The 15,709-nt window shown below is 45.8% G+C and overlaps 1 protein-coding gene and 1 non-coding gene across 4 annotated transcripts in view; both read left to right on the top strand.

Annotated features, from left to right (window-relative positions):
- fgf13a (fibroblast growth factor 13a) overlaps positions 1-15,709 on the top strand; it is an 893,628-nt gene that overhangs the window by 664,155 nt on the left and 213,764 nt on the right. The gene's annotated exons all lie outside the window — the stretch shown is intronic.
- LOC122557575 (U6 spliceosomal RNA) lies at positions 10,362-10,468 on the top strand. Its single transcript, XR_015758724.1, has one exon. It is a non-coding gene; the product is annotated as a U6 spliceosomal RNA (small nuclear RNA).

Here is a 15,709-nt window from a genome sequence, read left to right as displayed (position 1 = left end):
CTATGCCTGCCTCTTTGTAGGATATGTGGAACAGTCTTATCTTCCGCAGCTACACTGGCACAACCCCCCATCTTTTCCTCCACTACATCGATGACTGTATCGGCGCTACCTCGTGCTCCCACAAGGACGTTGAACAGTTCATCCACTTTACTAACGCCTTCCACCCCGACCTCAAATTCACCTGGACCGTCTCAGACTCCTCCCTCCCCTTCCTAGACCTCTTCATTTCTATCTCAGGCGACCGAATCAACACGGACATTTACTATAAACCGACCGACTCCCACAGCTACCTAGACTACACCTCCTCCCACCCTGCCCCCTGTAAAAACGCCATGCCATATTCCCAATTCCTTCGTCTCCGCCGTATCTGCTCCCAGGAGGACCAGGTCCAATACCGAACAACCCAGATGGCCTCCTTCTTCAAGGACCGCAATTTCCCCCCAGACGTGGTCGACGATGCTCTCCACCACATCTCCTCCACTTCCCGCTCCTCCGCCCTTGAGCCCCGCCCCTCCAATCGCCACCAGGACAGAACCCCACTGGTCCTCACCTACCACCCCACCAACCTCCAGATACATCATATCATCCGCCGTCATTTCCACCACCTCCAAACGGACCCCACCACCAGGGATATATTTCCCTCCCTTCCCCTATCAGCGTTCTGAAAAGACCACTATCTCCGTGACTCCCTCGTCAGGTCCACACCCCCCACCAACCCAACCTCCACTCCCGGCACCTTCCCCTGCAACCGCAAGAAATGCAAATCGTGCGCACACACCTCCCCCCTTACATCCCTCCAAGGCCCCAAAGGATCCTTCCATAACCACCACAAATTCACCTGCACCTCCACACACATCATTTACTACATCCGCTGCACCCGATGTGGCCTCCTCTATATTGGGGAGACAGGCCTCCTACTTGTGGAACGTTTCAGAGAACACCTCGGGGATACCCGCACCAACCAACCCAACCACCCCGTGGCTCGACACTTCAACTCCCCCTCCCACTCCACCAAGGACATGCAGGTCCTTGGACTCCTCCATCACCAGACCATAGCAACACGATGGTTGGAGGAAGAGCGCCTCATCTTCCACCTAGGAACCCTCCAACCACAAGGGATGAACTCAGATTTCTCAGTTTCCTCATTTCCCCTCCCCTCACCTTGTCTCAGTCCCAACCCTCGAACTCAGTACCACCTTCCTAACCTGCAATCTTCTTCCTGACCTCTCCGCCCCCACCCCCACTCCAGCCTATCACCCTCACCTTATCACCCTCACCTTAATCTCCTTCCACCTATCGCATTTCCAATGCCCTTCCCCCAAGTCCAGCCTCCCTACCTTTTATCTTAGCCTGCTTGGCACACTTTCCTCATCCCTGAAGAAGGGCTCATGCCCGAAGCATCCATTCTCCTGCTCCTTGGATGCTGCCTGACCTGCTGGAAGGATATTAACACAGGATATGGTACTGGGCATATTCTTGGAGTTGAGATAATTGTATCATTGACAGCCACAAATGAGGTGCTGGAAGATTGAAGACTGGCTAATTTGGTGACATTATTTAAGAAAAGTGAGAAGGAAAAGCCAGGGAGCTATAGACTGCTGAGCATGATGTCAGTGGTGGGTAATTTGTTGGAGGGGATTCTGAGGGACAGGATTTACATGCATTTGGAAAGGCAAGTACTGATTAGGGATAGTCAGCATGACTCTGTGGGAAATCATGTCTCACTAACTTGATTTGGGTTTTTTGAAGAAGTGACAAAGAGGATTGGTAAGGGCGGAGTGGTCGACATATATATGGACTTCAGGAAAGCATTCAACAAGGTTCCACATGGTGCACTAGTTAGTAAGGTTAAATCACATGGAATCGAGGGGAAGTAGCCAATTGGATACAAAATTGGCTCGACAGTAGGAGACAGGGTGGTGGTAGCCAGTTCCTGTTCAGACTGGAGGCCTGTGACCAGCGGTGTGCTACAAGGATCGGTGCTGGGTCCACTGCTTTTTGTCATTTATATAAATGATTTTAAGGTGAATATAGGAGGTTTAGTTAGTAAGGTTGCAGATGACACTGAAATAGATGGTGTAATGGACAGTGAAGAAGGTTATGTCAGAGAACAACGGGATCGTGATCAGATGGGCCAATGGGCCGAGGAGTGGCTGATGGAGTTTAATTTAAATAAATGCGAGTCGCTGCCTTTTGGAAAGGCAAATCAGGGCAGGACTTATACACTTAATGGCAAGGTCCTGGGGAGTGTTGTTGAACACGAGTGCAAGTTCATAGCTCCTTGAAAGCGGACTCACAGTTAGACAGGGTAGTGAAGAAGGCGTTTGGAATGCTTGCATTCATTGGTCAGTGCATTGAGTATAGGAGTTGTGACATCATGTTGCAGCTGTACAGGACATTGGTTAGACCACTTTTAGAATATTGTGTTCAATTCTTGACCTGCTGGAAGGAAAGATGTTGTTAAACTTGAAAATGCCCAGAAACGATTTAGAAGAATATTTCAGGGATTAGAGGTTTTAAGCTACCGGGAGAGGCTGAATAGACTAGGGCTATTTTCCCTGGACCATCAGAGGCTAAGGGGTGACCTCATAAAGGTTTATAAAATCGTAAGGGGCATGGATAAGATGACCAAGGTCTTTTTCCCAGGGCAGTGTGAGAGGAAAAGATCTAAAAGGGACCTAAGATAACACAGAAAGTTGTGTGTGTATGAAATGAGCTGCCAGAGGAAGTGGTGGAGGCTGATGCAATTATAACATTTAAAAGACATCTGGATTGGTATATGAATAAAAAGGATTTAGTGGGATATGGACCAAATACTGGCAAATGGGACTGGATAAATTCAGAATATCTGGTCTGCATGGACTGGTTAGATCGAAGGGTCTGTTTCTGTGCTATGACTATGACTGTCTGACTGTGGCTAACAAGTCTCCATGTCCAGATGGATTTCATCCTTCAGTTTTGAAAGAGATTGTCATTGAGGAAGTAGTTGCATTTTGTAGATGTGTTAATTTTCCAAAATTCCCCTGATTCACAAAAGGTTCTCTGAGACTGGAAAATACGAAATATAACTTCTCAATTCGAAAGGGAGGGATCTACACAGAAAGTCAGTCTTATTGAACATGTTTCTGGAGTTAACTCACAGATCATCTTATTGAATGATTCAAGGGGCTGAATGGCCTTGTTCTGTCCTCTCACAGTTGTATGCCTCTATTCTGTTGGCTTCAAGTCTTCCTTGTGCGAGTGTATTTCACATTCCATCCACACTCTGGAGAGAGATTTTCTTTCCTGCATTCCCCACTGGGTTTATTGCTGTTATATTTATAGCACTTAGTTTTGGACTCCTGCACAAATCGACCTTATCCAATCCATTGGTAACAAGTAAATTGGACGAACATTCGAACATTGCCTTTCCACTCAATAAACCAGTGAATCACTTTAAAACCTTCTAACAATGAAGGCACATGATGCTCCTTTTCTGAAAATATTCTCCCTGCTCTATTCATGTGTCTTGAAATGTTAAAATTAATTGCCAAAGATGAAGATTTATTCTAATGTCGATTTGTTTTTATTTTGTTTACTGTACCTGAGACTGACTGTGTTTGAAATAGATTTGATCAGTAACTTTTAAATCACTGATTTCTGACTCGAGTGCTGTTCAGGCATTTCAAACAAACATCCTTTGGAAAAACAGAGGAGTCAATCTTTATTCTTTTCAGTTTTCACAGTTTTTGATTTATTTTCTATCGTACAAGGAGCAGTAAAAGCTGCATCGAGCCACCTAGTGTCCAGAATTTCCATAGAACCTACACTGTGACTGTTGACATAGCGGTTTACAATGGGACATAGGACCAAAATTAGGCCATTTGGCCCATCGAGTCTGCCCCGCCATTTGATCATGGCTGATAAGTTCCTTAACCCCATTCTGCTGCCTTCTCCCCTTAACCTTTGATCTCTTTACTGAACAAGACCCTATCTATCTCTGTCTTAAATACACTCAATGACTTGGCCTCCACAGCCCTCTGCGGCAATGAGTTCCACAGATTCCCCACCCTCTGGCTGAAGAAATTCCTCCTCATCTCAGTTCTTAAAGGGTTGTCCCTCCAGTGTTGGCAAAGCATCCTGAATATAGGCTGTAGTGTTTGCGGACAGCAAATACATATGTCATAGAAGACTTTTGATTATCAATTGATGTTAAAAGACTGGCTTTATGAGCTGGTACAGCCAACTGGGACCTCGGTCAGGGTGCTTCTGATTGGCTGAGGTGTCCTTCATGTTGGAATTGTTGAAGGACCAACTACCCCAGACATTAATGTGAAGAATTCAAGATAGATCTTGAATTTGGGGCTTTTTGGTTTTTTGACTGGTTTCCCTTATTGAACTTCCTGAAGCTGACAGGTCACTCTTGGTTGAAAAGTGGTTGGTTCATGTATCTCTGACATATCACCTCCATCCCCACCCCCATTCACTTATTGTACTCTTTGCTACCTTCTCCCCAGCCCCAGCCCCAGCCCCCCCCATTTATCTCTCCATCCTGGAGGCTTCCTGCCTCTATTTCTGATGAAGGGCATTTGCCCGAAATGTTGATTCTCCTGCTCCTGGGATGCTCCCTGACCTGCTGTGCTTTTCCAGCACCACTCTGATCTAAACTCTGGTTTCCAGCACCTGCAGTCCTCACTTCTGCCTAGTTGATTTTAACCTTACTGCGAATCCTCTTGCAAGGATGCCTATCTTGAAGAAGTTCTCCTCCCTCTACAAGAATCTCAGGGAGTCCCTCTCCCACTGCAACTCCCAGGCCATCTGCTCTGCCCTGAACCTCTTCAACCATGTCCTGAAACAAACCCGCTGCCACAGCCACATTTGTTTTCTCAGTGCCTGCCTCCGTAACCAACTGATCTCACATGGACTCTGGACTACATTCAACCCAGCAGAGTTCGGACCCGAACAGGACAAACAGTACAGACGACAGATTCAAAAACACCAGCAACGGTTCTCCTTCAAGATCCTCCGCTCCACGCTTGCAGCAATGCGCCGGCACCTAACCTCTCTACAGTCAGCCCTGCCTCAGCTGAGGGCCACACTCTCTCAGAATTGCAATGGACCCCTTCTGTACTTTATTCTGCCATCTCCAAACAGACCCCACCACCAGGGATATATTTCCCTCCCCACCCCTCTCCTCCCTCCGTGACTACCTGGTCAGGTCCACGCCCCCCTACAACCCACCCTCCCATCCTGGCACCTTCCCCTGCCACCGCAGGAACTGTAAAACCTGCACCCACACCTCCTCCCTCACCTCCATCTAAGGCCCCAAAGGACCCTTCCACATCCATCAAAGTTTTACCTGCACATTCAACAATATCATTTATTGTATCCGTTGCTCCTGATGTGGTCTCCTCTACATTGGGGAGACTGGACACCTTCTCGCAGAGCGCTTTAGGGAACATCTCCGGGACACCTGCACCAATCAGCCACACCGCCCTGTGGCCCAACATTTCAACTCCCCCTCCCACTCTGCCAAGGACATGCAGGTCCTGGGCCTCCTTCACCACCGCTCCCTCACCACCAGACGCCTGGAGGAAGAACGCCTCATCTTCCGCCTCGGAACACTTCAACCCCAGGACATCAATGTGGACTTCAACAGCTTCCTCATTTCCCCTTCCCCCACCTCACCCCAGTTCCAACCTTCCAGCTTAGCCCTGCCCTCATGACCTGTCCTACCTGCCAATCTCCCTTCCCACCTATCTGCTCCACCCTCCCCTCTGACCTATCACCTCCATCCCCACTCCCATTCACCTATTGTACTCTTTGCTACCTTCTCCACAGCCCACCCCCACCCCACCCCCCTCTCATTTATCTCTCCACCCTGGAGGCTTCCTGCCTATATTCCTGATGAAAGACTTTTGCCCGAAAGTCGATTTTCCTGCTCCTCGGATGCTGCTTGACTTGCTGTGCTTTTCCAGCACCACTCTGATTTAAACGCATGTATTTATACTCTAGGCATGGGAAACCAGTACAGTGCAGAAATTCACCGAGCTTCCTTAGACTTAACTTTCCAAGTGTGCAACCAAGTCCATCCAGAAGGACAAGGACAGCAGATACATGGAGTGTGATGGAATACTCCCCACTTGGCTGGATGGGGACAGCTCCAACAACACTCAAGAAGCTTGACACCATCCAGGACAAAGCAGCCCCCACTTGATTGACACCACATCCACTCCCTCCACCACCGATGCTCAGTAGCAGCAGAGTGCACTATCTACGAGATGCACTGCAGACATTCACCAAAACTCTTTTGACATCACATTCCAAACTTATTATCAATTAAATCTTTAAGGATAGGGGCAGTAGATACATGGGAACACCACCCCCCTGCAAGTTCCCCTCCAAGCCCCTCCCCATCCTGATTTGGAAATACATCGCCATTCCTTCAGTGTCGCTGGGTCAGAATCCTGGAATTCACCCCCCCCCCTCAGGGTATTGTGGGTCAACCTACAGCAGGTGGACTGCAGTGGCTCAAAAAGGCAGCTCACCACCACCTTCTCAAGGGGCAGCTAGGGACGGGCAATAAATACTGGCCCAGCCAACAATGCCCATGCCCTGTGAAAGAATAAGAAATTAATTTCTATTGGGCATTGTTGTTGCATTGGGTCATTGGGAACACACTAAGCAGATGGATCTCAGCTCATTTGGTTTAATAGAAACACTGACTGGTTGATAGCATTCATTCCCATCTCAGACCGAGTCAGACAAAGATCTGCAAAAATGAATGTGAAAATGAATGAGAATCAAATTCTGATATCATGGCACGGACAAATTGGACCAGGGGGCCTGGTGCCATGCTGTATGACTCTATGACTCTATTTAAAAATACATATCAATTTGGATATTTAAAAAAAGGCAATGGATTCACAGCCGCAGATAACAAGCAGTAATCAGAGCGGGTTGGTTTTATCCAGCTGGTACTGTGGGAATCTGAGCAATGTGTTTCTGTGGCAACAGGAGTAAGACCTTACCCAGGGCTTACAAACATTTCTGATCCTTTGAGTAAATGTTGAGTAAATATTCTAAAATAGATTGAAGGCACAGCAGAGTTATCTTTCAATGGAAGGAAGCCAAAAATGCAGGTTTAAAGTTTCAACTGTCACAAAAATTAACAGTTTCAACATTGAGTCCATATATGAGGGACTAAGGCCAGGGGTAGTACATGATGATCCTTTCATTAAAATGTGTCTGGAGGCATCAAGTTATATCAAGGGTTTGAGTAACACAAGGTATAGAGGAACAAGGAGAATTATCATAGAATCCACAAGTGTGGAAGTAGGCCATTTGGCCCATCAGGTACACATTGACCTTCTGAAGAGCATCCTACTCAGACCCATCCTATCCCTGTAGTTCCCATGACTAATCCACCTAGCCCTGAACAATATGGGCAATTTAGCATGGACAATCCACCTGACCTGCACATCTTTGGACTGGGGGTGGAAACTGGAGGAAACCCACGCAGACACAGGGAGAATGTGCAAACTGCCCACAGTCACCCGAGGGTGGAGTTGAACCTGGATCCCTGGTACTGTAAGGCTGTAATGCTAACCACTGGACCACTGTGCCACCCTAACATGGAGGAAGGCTGAGGGGGAACTGAAGGTCAAAGAATGCTATATTAAAAATGTAAACACATTTTCAGATGTAGCATTGAAATGAATTTGGCAAATTTATTGACGATCATGAGGGTTTGATCCTTTGGCATGTGTATGCAACTTTAGCAGGTGCAAGGGGGTTCTTTAGTTTATAGGCTGGACAGCTGCTTTGAAATGCAGGGTAATGTCAACAGCATGGGTTCAATTCCTACACTAACCTCACACCACAGAGGACGTTTTTTCTCAATCTTTCCCCTTGCCTGAGGAATGGTGACCCACAGGGCCATCTCTCTGTCTGATGTGCAACTAGGACAGTGATGAGTTTATGTTTTTATCAGGTACAGGAAATAGAAGAAATCAATCTCTCTGCATTCTAATGGCAAATAGCTCCTGAAATAATTCAGGGCAGGTGGTAATTCTGCCGACCATGCCTGTGTCAGCTCTTTAAGCTGCTCCAGTTAGGGGAGGCACTTTAAGAAAGCCTTTTAACAGAGGGATGTGGAGGACATCTTTCTCTCAGAGGGTCATGGTTCTTGGAACCTGCTTCCCAAGGAGCAGTTGCGACAAAATCATCCAAACGTTTTCAGGCAGAGGTAGACAGACATGGGAGTTAAAGGTTATCAATGATAGATGGGAATATAGAGATAAAGGTTATCAGTTATAAATGGGAATATAGAGTTAAGATTGTGTTCGGATCAACCGTGATGTTATTGAACGGTGGAACCGGCTAGAGGGGCTGAATAGATTGTTCCATTTCTTAATTGCTGTGGTCATTGATACTTTCTTTGGAGTTTGCACATTCTCCCAGTGTCTGTGTGGGTTTCCTCCGGGTGCTCCAGTTTCCTCCCACAGTCCAAAGATGTGCAGGTCAGGTGAATTGGCCATGCTAAATTGCCCGTAGTGTGCGGTAAGGGGTAAATGTAGTGGTATGGGTGGGTTGCGCTTCGGCGGGTCGGTGTGGGCTTGTTGGGCCTAAGGGCCTGTTTCCACACTATAATGTAATGTAATCTAGTCCTGTTAATCTAATTGTTCAAGTTCACTTTTGCCTGTCAGTTTTTAGTTTTGAAGTGCATTAAAGTCAGAACTTCCAAAGTCCTGCTGTCTTATTAAAGAGAGAGAGATAGAGAGAGGCATCTGGTAGTGGTTTAACCTGAGAGTCACCATGCCTCAAGAAAGGGGAGGGATTGAGAAGGAGAGTCCTTCATGGTCACCTTGGCCTTACTCTGCATTGCAAACCTGCCATCCGGCCAACTGAGCTAACTGATCTTCTGTGATGTATGTCTAATTCCCTTATGTATTATCAGTCATGTTTGTTGGTTTGTACAGGGCCAATATCAAGAATGAGAAAACCAGATCGGGCTCAAAGCTTACAATTATCTAGCCTGAGAGACAAGCAGGTTTTATTGTTCAGGATTCCCCACAAGTTCACAGTCTATGGCACTGAACAATATCCAAGACAAATTGAATGTTAGGATGTTAGGGCATTCCAGAACTAAATAAAGAGACCCATATGAGGCCGCTTATCTGTTTTGGATCATGGATTATAAACAGGGAAAAGATACTGCTTTAACCCAAGGAGACTGGAAACAGGATGTTCCAGTTCTAACACATGAGTTAATGAAACTCATTCTGATAGCTTTAATGCATTGGTAGTACCCTGACAGGCTGAATTCATGTCCCACTTGCCAGGGAGATGGACGATCACATCTCTAAAGAGGAGCATGGACTTCAGTGGATCTATTTGAAATAGAAACACTAACTGGTCAGTCACGTTCTCCTGGTGCCAGACCTCAGCTGTCAGGGTAAAGATCAGCAAAAATCAATTTGAAAATTAATAACAATTTAATCTTGATATGAATGCAGGTAGAAAACATGCAGATCACTTGGAAGATTTTAAGGAAAGGCAGTGGATTCACAGCCGCAGATAACAAGCAGTAATCAGAGCAGGTTGGTTTTATCCAGCTGGTACTGTGGGAATCTGAGCAATGTGTTTCTGTGGCAACAGGAGTAAGTCCTTACCCAGGGCTTACAAACATTTCTGATCCTTTTGAGTAAATGTTGAGTAAATATTCTAAAATAGATTGAAGGCACAGTACAGTGATAGGAAGCTGAAGGCGCAGATTGAAAGTTTCAACTGTAACAGATTTGTAAAGCGAAAGCACCAAACTCTCAGTCTCCTTGTGAGGAGAAGGAGCAGGAACTCTCCTGGTAACTGTTCCCACTCCCCATCTTCCTATAAATAGCTCCAGTTACAAAGCTCCATTTTAAAGCAAAGTGAAAAACACACCTGCAGAGGTGCTGCCGCGGTGAATCCTCAGCCAGCGAATGAATGACAGAACCAGGGTATCCGTAATCTCGTACCATCAGCAAAGAGTCTTAAGAAAACCGAAAGAAAACAGCTTAAAAGCCATAAAACAATATAGCTGATTGAGGCCATTCAGCCCATCGAGTCTGTTCAAAGTGATCATGGCTGATCTGATCATCCTCAATTCCAATTGGCTGCCTTTTCCCCAGAACCCTTAGTTCCCTTTGTGGTGAAAAACCTGTCTATCACAGCCTTGAATACGCTTCATGATCCAGCCTCAACAGCCCTCTTAGGTAAAGAATTCCATAGATTCAATCCCCTCTGAGAGGAGAAATTCCTCTCCATCTCTGTCCTAAACAGGTGAGCCCTTACTCAGCGATATTACCCTCTGGTGCTAGACTCTCCCAGAAGGGGAAACAACCTCTCAAGTCCTCTCAGCAAACTGACTAGAATTGGAATGATACAGAGGAGATTAACATGATCCCTGTGGAGACATGACCCACAAACTTGTGAAAATAATGAATCTTATCTGTTTTAATACGGTCGCCTCTCATTCTAACTTTCAATGAGTACAAGCCTAATCTACTCAATGTCTCCTCATAAGTCAGTTCCTCCGTACCTGGGAGCAGCTGAGTGAACCTTCTCTGGACTGCCTCCAATGTCCCTTCGGTAAGGGATCCAATACTGCTTACTGTTTTCCAGCTGTGGTCTGACTAGTGGCTGGTAGAGTCTGAGCAAAACCCTGCTATTTGTATGTTGTGTTTGTCAGTAAAGGAGACAGGATAAGACTAGCACAAAGAGACAAACACAGAGAGTGGTGGAGGAACTCAGAAAGTCTGAGAGAAACGGCTAAGGTTTCAATTTCACTGAAAATCATGAAAACTCAGCTTTTTGTCCCAGGATGCTGCCAGACATGCAGAATTTTGCCAGGAATTTCTGTTTTTGTTTGTGATTTGCAGCACCTTTGTTTGATAATAACAAGGAGAGATGTTGGACTGGCAGGCAGCCGGTATGAATGAGTTACCGGTTAGAGATAGTCCAACAGATTGGGCCAGAGAGGGAGAGCTGGCAACTACACCAGGCAATGCTCCCTCTTCATCTTTCTCATGTTGCTTTTTCACTCAGTCACTCAATAAAGTGTCATCTTTCTTTAAGATAATCACTAAAACCTGTGATGTTGACCAATAATTTTGTTCCTTGTCCTAATCTCTCATTAGTGTCAGTTTCAGTGTCAACTTTTAAAAGGTTTACCCTAATTTTCTAATCAACCTGTTCAGAGATGTTACTACACACCCCTGGAGCAGATAGGATTTGAACCCAGGCCTCTTGGTCCAGGGTATGGACACTACCCCGGTGCCACAGTCTTGTTCTAAGGGAGTGGAGTGAAAGTTTCCTAGGCTGATTCCGGGGAATGGCGGGACTGATGTATGAGGAGCGATTGACCAGGTTAGGATTGTTCACACTGGAGTTCAGATGAGTGAGCGGGGATCTCACAGAGAATTATAACATTCTAACAGGACGAGACAGGCAGATGCAGGAAGGATGTTCCCAATGGTGGGTGTGTCCAGAACCAGGGGGCACAGTCTGAGGATTCAGGGTGGACCATTTAGGACAGAGATGAGGAGACATTTCTTCACCCAGAGAGTGGGGAGCCTGGGGACTTCATTACCACAGGAAGGAGTTGATGCCAAAACATTGAATATATTCAAAAGGCGGCTAGATATAGCACTTGGGGGTGAATGGGATCAAAGGTTCTGGGGAGAAAGTAGAATTAGGCTATTGAGTTGGACAATCAGCCATGATCATGATGAATGACAGAGCGGGCTTGAAGGGCCGAATGGCCTCCTCCTACTCCTATCTTCTTTGTTTCTGTGTTGCCTGATAATGCATTTGTGACAGAGTTGGGGCTATGTTGCTATGTTAAAATTGCTAAAGCAATGTCACCATGGTCCCACTGTAGAGAGAGATGACTGGTGGTGATTTAATTTGAGGGTCACCACACCTTGGAATGGGAGAGAAGCTGAGAAGGAGAGTCCTTCATGGTAACCTCAGCTGGTGCAGGAATTGAATCCACACTGCATCACGAGAGAAATGTCAGCTGCTATTGTGGAAGCTTGGGTCTATGGGTAAGACAGAAAGATACATCACTAACTGTGTGACAGATTCCTTTGCGATGCACTGATGCTGAGGTCCAGTGTTTTCAGATACATCCAAATCATTCAGACTGAAACCGCAATTTCCAATGTGAGCAAGCAAATGTCACAAACACATAGTCCAGTTGTTAGTGCTGTTCACTGCCTCTGGGGGCACTTCCCTTTGAACTCTCACACCCATCACAGACAAAGCCAACAGAGTACCTTCTGGGCACATTGCTAAGGCAATAACAATTGGCACCAATTCTGCCGTGGGAAAGATTTTGGAGGGTGCTCGTTTAGAAATTCTAAAATTCAGCTACAATTTCCAGAGTTAAGTGACACAATAAAGATGCAGAGAGGAAGATGTTTCAACTCACAAGTAGGCATCCACGATGTAAGATCACCATAATAAATCCGCTTGGGAATTCTGGTCAGTGAGAGTGTGTGGAATGTTTCCTGGTAGTGTACTGAATGGAGGCGGAATAAACCCAATAAAGAAAGAAATATTTTGACTTTTATCACCTTTTTCATGGCCACAGGATTCTCAAAGCACTTTACTTCCAATTAAGTGCTTTTAAACTGTATCACTCTTGTACTATTGGAGACACAGCAGCCAATTAATTCAGAACAACCTCACAGATTCCTCCCTCCCCATCTAAATTAAGTAACGCTTGTTATGAAAATGCAGGCTATAATGCCACAAAAGAAACAGTGTATTTTTGTACAGATATTGGTGAGGTGGAGGCACTTGCACCTCTCTGCAGAACCTGTTGTCCTTGGTGTGATGGAACAGAAACACTCATTAAAGAACAAGAAGACTTGGCCAACTCTACAGAACTCCAGATGATTGTTACCACCTTGGGACCGTGAATGTGGAATAGTCACAAATTAATTCACCAGGGAATTCAGCAGAAACATTCCCATTCAAAGAGTGCCAAGCACATAGAACTTTCTACCTCATGTAATAATTGAAATTAAAAACATAGAAGCATTTAAGGGGAAGCAGGATAAATATTAGGGAGCAAGGACTCGGGGAATGGGATACAACAGCAAGGCCAAGTGATCTGACCCATCATTGGAAACACTGGTGCTTGGATTTGCTGCATTCCGATAGAGAGAGGACATATCCTGACAACTGCATGATGGGACTCTCGGACAGAAATGAAGATAACTTCCTGGGAACTTTGAGCTTTCAATGGGCACCTCAAACCCTCCACAAAACTCCCAATCAGAGTTGGAGACTAAAGAGAGTTCTGTGCAGTTACCTTCAGAAATACCCAGGAAAGGTTTGAGAGATTAGAACCTGTTCGACTGCTGACTGACTGAAAATGGAGCCCCCAAACACTCCCACAGTTTGCTGTTCAACAGTCAGCCTGAATCTCTGTGATCAAGTCTCCAGACTAGGCCGCTAACTCACAAGCTGTGTCTCAGGGTTTGTGAGTGAGCTGACACCTCAGAAACAGCTGCTTGTTTCAGCAGTGGGACAGTGTTGAGGCTGAGACATTGCTAAGATGGAGGTTTCAGTGTGTGTGATGGGAGAGCTGATAGCCTTTCAGAGGCTGCACACATTTTCTCTGCAATGCCTGTGATATTCTTATGATGGCAGTAGACGTCTTCATAGAATGCTGGGAATGTTGATGTTCTGACATTCCTCCTCAGGGAAGTGGCCTATATTTGCATGTTGTGGTTCCATGATGAATTGGGCAATATGAACAATGTTTTGGTCTCCTTGCTGTGCCTTCACCTGTTTCAGACAGTTTTTCTTGACATCACAGATCCTGCCCTTCCTGTCCTGAAACTCCTCAAACAGCTGAAAGAATGTGATTGTTTTGATCCAAGATTTCTTGTTGATTTTGCATTCTCACTGATTCATAGAGAGCAAAACAAATACGGTCTAAATGATTGAGCAGCCCTTTCAGAGTGGCTACACTCCTGATTCATAATGTGCTTGATTACATAAGCATTCCTTCAGTGTCGCTGGATCAAAATCCTGGAATTCCCTCCCTAAGGGCATTGTGGGTCAACCCACAGCACATGGACTGCAGCGGTTCAGGAAGGCAGCTCATCCCCACCTCCTCAAGGAGCGACTAGGGATGGGTAATAAATACAGGCCCAATCAGTGACCCCCCCCCCCCCCACAACGTGACTGAATGAAAAACCCATGAAAAATATGAATGGAGCAAATGTTAGTTATAAGGATGAATAGATTCCCACCAATCTGTTACATTCCAGAAAGTTTTCTTCCTTGAAGAATTCATCCAATTCCCTATAGAAGGCTATTTTAATACAAAGGAGCAAGTGAACGGAGGACATGAAGACAGGCAGTCAGCAGCCGCTCGAGAAACAGGCTAAACGAGGGGCTTGTGACAGGCTGTGAGCAGCAGTGAGAGGAACAGGGAATCCTGAATGCTGGGACAGGCAGCAAGAGGCACCTGGGATAACTCACAATCAGAGGTACCCCCTGAGACTAACATAGAGTCATAGAGATGTATAACACGGAAACAGACCATTTGGTTCAACCCGACCATGCTAACCAGATATCCCAACCCAATCTAGTCCCACCTGCCAACACTTGGCCCATATCCCTCTAAACCCTTCCTATTCATGTACCCATCCAGATGCCTTTTAAACGTTGCAATTGTACCAGCCTCCACCACTTCCTCTGGCAGCTCATTCCATACACGTACCACCCTCTGTGTGAAAATGTTGCCCCTTAGGTGACTTTTAAAGCTTTCCCCTCTCACCCTAAACCTATGCTCTCTAGTTCTGGACTTCCCCACCCTAGGGAAAAGACGTTGTCTATTTATCCTATCCATGCCCCTCATGACTTTATAAACCTCTATAAGGTCACTTCTCAGCCTACAATGCTCCAGGGAAAACAGCCCTAGCCTATTCAACCTATCCCTATAGCTCAAATCCTCCAAGCCTGACAACATCCTTGTAAATCTTTTCTGAACCCTTTCAAGTTTCACAACATCTTTCCAATAGGAAGGAGACCAGAATTGCACGCAATATTCCAACAGTGGCCTAACCAATGTCCTGTACAGCCGCAACATGACCTCCCAACTCCTGTACTCAATACTCTGATCAATAAAGGAAAGCATACCAAACGCCTTCTTCACTATCCTTTCTACCTGCAACTCCACTTTCAAGGAGCTATGAACCTGCACTCCAAGGTCTCTTTGTTCAGCAACACCCCCTAGGACCTTACCATTAAGATTATAAGTCCTGCTAAGATTTGCTTTTCCAAAATGCAACACCTCACATTTATCTGAATTAAACTCCATCTGCCACTCCTCAGCCCATTGGCCCATCTGATCAAGATCCCATTGTACTCTGAGATAACCTTCTTCACTGTCCACTACACCTCCAATTTTGGTGTCAGCTGCAAACTTACTAACTATACCTCTTATGCTCGCATCCAAATCATTTATATAAATGGTGAAAACTAGTGGACCCAGCACCGATCCTTGTGGCACTCCACTGGTCACAGGCCTCCAGTCTGAAAAACAACCCTCCACCACCACCCTCTGTCTTCTGCCTTTGAGCCAGTTCTGTATCTAAATAGCTACTTCTCCCTGTATTCCATGAGATCTAACCTAGTTAATCAGTCTCCCATGGGGAACCTTGTCGAA

The sequence above is a fragment of the Chiloscyllium plagiosum genome, unplaced genomic scaffold, assembly GCF_037043375.1.
Source record: "Chiloscyllium plagiosum isolate Xiang-an unplaced genomic scaffold, Cpla_swu_hap1 HiC_scaffold_11, whole genome shotgun sequence".
Lineage (NCBI taxonomy): Eukaryota > Metazoa > Chordata > Chondrichthyes > Orectolobiformes > Hemiscylliidae > Chiloscyllium > Chiloscyllium plagiosum.
The sequence above is the reverse complement of the archived record's forward strand: the minus strand, read 5'-3'. Positions and strand labels throughout refer to the sequence as shown.